Here is a 6,763-nt window from a genome sequence, read left to right as displayed (position 1 = left end):
GCTGACGTTATTTCTCAAACTACTGTTTTCATAATTTCAGTGAATACACATACTCTAGGAATCTCATAACTCATAATCCCAGCAAGCAACCATCTCCATCCAGCTCGGAAACTTCATTGCTAGTGTAGCAAATTTCACATAGAGTAAAATAAGTCCATTTTGTTTTTCAGTTATTGATTGCGATGATGCAACTGTAAGCATATCTGCAAAACAAGCCCAATTTGCAAACCATTATTTTTGTTGTGTGTGTTAATTACTCCTAATACTGTGCAGGGTCTTGTTGAAGAAACAGAATCCATTCTAACTGGCTGAAACAAAAAATGCATTACAGGGTATTAAATGACTTTAAAATAATCAGAAAACTGAAGAAACAGAAAGATATTTCAGGAAGAAGTTGGAGGATCACGTCTCAGAAGTGGGTCATCAAATGAGCTATTTCTTCTTCCTTTGTGTCCCTAAGAAGAATCAAGAAAAGGAAGAGAAAAGGTAGGATATTGGTGGGGCCCCTGGGTGGCTCAGATGGTTAAGCATCTGCCTTCGGCTCAGGTCATGATCCCAGGGACCTGGGTCCTGGGTCCTGGGATCGAGCTCCGAATCCAGCCCCTGAGTCTAGCCCCACATCGGCTCCCTGCTTCTCCCTCTCCCTCTGCCTCTCCCCGCTGCTCATGCTCTCCCTCTTTCTCTTTCTCTCTCGTTCTCAAAGGAATAAATAAAATCTTAAAAAAAAAAAAAAAAGCAAGGCTACTGGTATAATGATAATAGTGGAAATTAGTAGAGCCAAAAGTTACATTTGATCTCAAGGGGTAAGAATAAGAGAGATAGGAACACTTTATCTAACACCTTTATCTATTTATATATTCATGTGTTTATTTTTTATCTACGTGCTTACCTATTTATCTATTTACAAAAGTGCTAATCTTACGTTTACCTTTTTATACTCAGGGCAAAATTCAAACAATACTGAACTATATAAAGTAGCTTCCTGTCAATTAGCCTCACACCCAAGAGATAAGCTCTTACAATTTCTGTAGGAATCCTTTAGATTTCTCTGAATGGATATACAAACACATATATAAACATGGTGGTTTAATTTATATTAAATAAATCAGTGCTACACATTCTGTTCTATAATCTCCTTTTTGCACTCAACAGTGGACCATGGATGTTTTTCCATGTCATTGTATATATTTGGTCCCTATTGAAAATTTCATAGTATTTTATTGTAATCAATATAATTGATCTTAACATTCCCAGTTGATGGCCATTTGAGTTATTTCCAAATTTCCTCAATTGTAAACTATGCCATAATGAACTTTTAAAAATATGCATACATTTTTGCACACTTATCCTATTATTTTCTTGGGATAAATTCCTTAAAATTGAATTTCTAGTTTAAATGGGAACGTTAACAAGTTGTAATGACAGCTCTCCATAAAGGTTATACCAGTGTATATACGTATCAACACCAAGCCAACATCGAGCTACATCAGCCTCAAAAAATTTACCAGTTTTATACTATTTCGGAGATTAATCTATAGCATTTTTGTGATATTTTGCTGGTGTTTGTATCGGGGCTTTATAACTTTGTAAAATAAACTAAGACACTTTCCTTCCCTTCTTTCCCTATTGCTTGGAACTGTTGAAATAAGAGAGAAATTATCTGCTCCTTGAAAGACTGGTAAAGTCCATGTGTTAAACCATTGGTCTGGTACTCTTTTGGGGAATGGAGGTGGGAATGTATTTGACAAGTTTTCCATTAATTTCTGGTAATTGGTCTTTTTGGATTTTCAATTTTTCTGTTAAATTATTCATTTTATCTAAATGTTCAGATTGTTTTTTCCTTAAGTGGGCTCTACAGCCAATGTGGGGCTTGAACTCTCAACCCTGAGATCAAGAGTCACATGCTTGACTGACTGAACCAGCCAGGCACCCTTCTAAATGTTCAGATTACCTGACATAAAACTGCATGTATTCTTTTTTTTTTTTTTTTAAGATTTTATTTATTTATTCGACAGAGATAGAGACAGCCAGTGAGAGAGGGAACACAAGCAGGGGGAGAGGGAGAGGAAGAAGCAGGCTCATAGCGGAGGAGCCTGATGTGGGGCTCGATCCCACAACGCCGGGATCACGCCCTGAGCCGAAGGCAGACGCTTAACCGCTGTGCCACCCAGGCGCCCCCTGCATGTATTCTTATAAAAAATTTTTTTGTGCCTCTTGTTGCCTCCCTTTTACACTTCTAATGTTGTGTTTTTGTGGTTTTGCTTATTTCCATAATCAGACTGACTTGCAAGAAGTTTCTCTATTTCATTGACCTTCAAAGTAATAACTCTTGATTTTATACATTTAAGCTTATTTTTTTGTTGTTTTTTCCTAATAAATTAGATTCTTTTATCTTTTTATTAATTCTTACTTTTGCCTCCATATTATCTTGTTCTTTCTACTTTTTCTTTTTTTTTTTTTAAGATTTTATTTATTTACTCGACAGAGATTGAGACAGCCAGCAAGAGAGGGAACACAAGCAGGGGGAGTGGGAGAGGAAGAAGCAGGCTCATAGTGGAGGAGCCCGATGTGGGGCTCGATCCCATAACACCGGGATCACACCCTGAGCCGAAGGCAGATGCTTAACCGCTGCGCCACCCAGGTGCCCCTCTTTCTACTTTTTCTATCTCAACATTTCATGTTTATTAATAAAAGCATTTAATTTTATGAATTTCCCCTGAATATATCTTCTGTGTATTTTCACATATTACTGTCTAAATTATCTACAATTTCAGTTTTGATATCCTCTTTGATTTAAATTTGCATGAATAATTCTGAGTAATTTAATTTGATGGGAGGAAGGTTTTTCCTTACTAATTTCTTGTTTTATTTCACTGTGGTCAGAAACTGACAGTATAATTTTTACCTTTCAAATATCTACTTGATAAGGATAGAGATTTTTGTTGTATACAAAGTCCTACATGTATCTATTAATTCAAGCTTTCAAACTATATATAATCCAAACTTTATCTCCTTCTGTTCTTTGTACTGTATAATCCAGAGGAATATTTATTAAAATTTCCATTATAACTGTGATTTTGTCAAATTATATATTTCTACCAATTTTTGCTTTATTTTGTCCACAAATACTTGCAACATATTCTACCATCTTGATGGACTATATATTTGTAAAAATTAAATATTCCTCTTTATCCTACATTTTTGCCTCAAATTCTGTCCTGTGTGATACTAATTTTACCACTTTTTTTCTTGCGTGAGGTCTGTCCAGCTCTTTATTTTTAGTGTGTGTGTTGTTTGATTTTTTTTCCCAGCATGGAGCCCAACACAGAGCTTGAACTAGTGATCCTGAGATCAAGACCTGAGCTAAAACCAAGAGTGGGATGCTCAACCGATTAAGCCACCCAGACACCCCAGTGTTTTTGTTTTTGTTTAAGGATGTTTTGTTGGGGCACCTGGTTGGCTCAGTCAGCAGAGCATGCGAGTCTCAAACTCAGGATTGTGAGTTCAAGCCCTACAGTGGGAGTGGAGCCTACTTAAATTTTTTTTAAATTAAGTATGTCTCATCACCATACTTAATTTTGCTCTTTTCAAAAAATCATTTGAAAGTCTTCAATAGGGAATTTAATATGTTCACATTTACTGTGGTCACTGTTTCTACTACATTATATGGATCTCCCTGTGCTCAGGGCTCTTCTATCTAACTGGAGGGATTAATAAGGAATGCAAATGATTATAGCTCATAGAATGTTAGCCTGCAGAGTTCGTCTAATTTAATCTGCTCTAGGATAGATGAGGAAATACACGGGTGCAAGGACCACCATTTAGGAACAAACATCAAGCCAGTAGCTAAATTTGAACACGAGACTATAATATCTTATATAATTTCATGCAGGGTTTCTTAGAATCAGATTAAATCAACTGTAGTCAGCACGGATTTTTCCTCTTTTGGACAATCCATAGCATTGTTCAGAGCTTCATTATGTTTAATATCATTGTTCATCTAAAAATATGTAATATTTTCCAAAGAGTGCTACAATGATCGCTGAAGCCTTGATATAATTTTAGGTGGCACACAGATCAACATTTTTTTTATTTTAATAGCTACATATTTATTTTATTCTTTTAATTATTTATTTGACATCTAAATTAGTCTCCTCACTGACCTAATTATAGGGAAGTGGAAACCTGGCTATGCTTTTAACTAGATATATTGATTGGTTAGTTATTTGGGTCTCCGTTTACTCAACTGCAAAATAAGCATTGTACTAGATAACGTGGAAGGCATCTGACAATTTTAACATGTATAACTCTCCTGTTGGACCCCCCCAAAGTGAATCCCATTAACTAATTAATCAATTAAATAACTAACTCATTCACGCAAAGATATATGTGGATGTACTGTGTGCCAGGCACTGTTAGAGAAAACATGGTACCCACTGTCCTCAAGAAACTCACTTAAAGTGTCTGCTGTACCTTTGATTCTGGTGACCTCTTCATTCCCTAACTGGAAGCCTGTATATACCACTGCCCTTCTCCCATTTGGCCCACCAGTCCACCCCCACCCCTTTGGCACAGGAATAAAAGGCACGGCATAGGGAATATAGTCAAGGGTATTGTAACAGCGCTGTATGGTGACAGATGGGAGCTATTCTTGTGAGGAGCACAACGTACAGAGTTGTTGAATCACTATGTCGCACACCTGAAACTAATGTAGCATTGTGTGTCAACTGTACTCAAACAAAACCAAAAACAAAACACAGAAAGTGAAATAATAAACTATAGCCCCTTCACCCCCACCAAAACCAACCCAAAAACTGTCTGCTAAGCGATTTAGTATCTGGCTACTAAAAATCTGGCTAAAGAAAAAACAAAAAGGATTACTCTTCTTGAGGAAATCATTATACTATGTAACTGTTGGGGTACAGAAAAAAAATGTTAAACTATTAGATCTTTCAAATCAATAAAAAAAAGTTAGCTTTACAAGAAAAATCCCAAATTTTCCTCGAAACAAACCAAAACAATCATCTGAAGGAGCTGATAGAAATCCAGTATGGAAACAATACCACCAGGCTGCACCTGGGTCTGTCCAGACCTGCGCTAAGTTTTCTAGCAGAGTCGAGAGAAAGAGGAGGGACAATCTTGCAGAACTTTCTGACTAGTTGGAAAAATAAGAGGTACTTGTAGCCGTGCCCCCCACCCCCAAGCTCATACAGCAACTTTGTGCAAAGTGGGAAAAGCAGCATCTCCTGGCAGACAAATTACAACATGGTGCCTCATCAAGGCAACACATTTGATAAAGGACCTTTCTGAAGACTGCCTGAATGAGGGTGCATCTTGGCAAATGGAGCACAGGCTGATTTCGGCTCCGCTCACCCTCCCTGTGGTATGACTTTGTGCAGGGCACGACTACACACCTGTATGACAGCCCAGCTTGTGGGGAGCCATCAACTAACAGGTCCCAACATACTGAGGAGATAAGCACGTGGCTTAAACTGTAACGGCTGTGAAAAGGAGGTTGTAAACATTTCCAACTTTACCAGTCTTGTCAAACTGAATAATGTCCTTACTCTAAATAGGAAGTGTCCTTGAATTGCCTTTACTGGGCACAGCTTTAGAAAAAAGTGGCAGTATTCACATTAGGGCTTTTGTCCACGGATTACTGCCACATCAGCAACAGAAAGCCCTGACAGCGTGAGGGTTAACTGTTTCAGAATTCTCCTCCACTGAAGGCTGGATCTTGTTGCCTAGTGACTGCTGCATTGCTAGCTGCTGTCACTCACCTTGTCTCCAGAGAGTTATCCCCCACTCTCGTAAGGAAGGTTATGATTGGACAAAGGTGACATCATAGTACATAGAGGAACGGCATCTCTTTGTCAAGACAGCACCAATAAGACTCAAGAGTTAGTAGCAAAGTGTTGTGGTTCCTTTGTTTTGTTCCTTTAATATAGAGCAAACGCATTTAATGAAACATTGTCTCCATTTCTTGCAGAGCCCATTTTGCAAGGGTTAGTAGATTTTTGCCCATAAAAATATTCCTTGATAATATGGATTATCCTCAAGTTCATCTAATCAGCGGCCAGCGGCGCCAAAGCCTTTTCGTTCCTAGCACTTGGTCAGCACTTGAGAAGCTGAAGAGATGACAGGCAGAAAATGACTATCCCGCAGCTCATTATCACACCATTGGCTGCAGAGTGGAATTTCATACAGGGCAGGTTCTTCTTGGTGCTTATCTGAGAAGTACCTAAAGTGGTTCCAAAGCATCAGTTTCAAGGACAGCCCTCTAAGAGTTTGGAGCACCTACATAAGGCATCAAAAGAGTTAAAAAAAAAAATTGATTAAAGTCGAAAGCACATCTACTTTTAAAATCAAGCAGTTGGAGAAATCTCACGCATTGTAGATAATAAACAAAGTTCTTTGATTACTTTTGAAATTCACATCACACGTTTGCACTGTTTTGAAAATCAAGCCTGACAGTCTTTCTTTTCCTTTTTTTGCACTGACTTGAGCTACTTGCGCACTCTTGACCATTTCAGCCACTGAAGACATTAGCTATGTGATTGAAGTGTCGGTTGCAGATTCATTATGCCAGGCTGCTATATTAAATCATCTGTTAAATTCATTCTTTTCTTGGTAAATATTCAGTATACAGCATAGTCACAGCTGGTATAATTGGATAATTGCTTTCAATTAATGCTCTATTTTGAAAGCTACAACTCCACATAAAGCTTATAGTTGAGCTATAACAAAGGCAAGCCCCCCGGGA

This window comes from Ailuropoda melanoleuca, chromosome 4 (genome assembly GCF_002007445.2).
Source record: "Ailuropoda melanoleuca isolate Jingjing chromosome 4, ASM200744v2, whole genome shotgun sequence".
Classification (NCBI taxonomy): Eukaryota; Metazoa; Chordata; class Mammalia; order Carnivora; family Ursidae; genus Ailuropoda; species Ailuropoda melanoleuca.
This window is presented reverse-complemented; position numbering follows the sequence as displayed.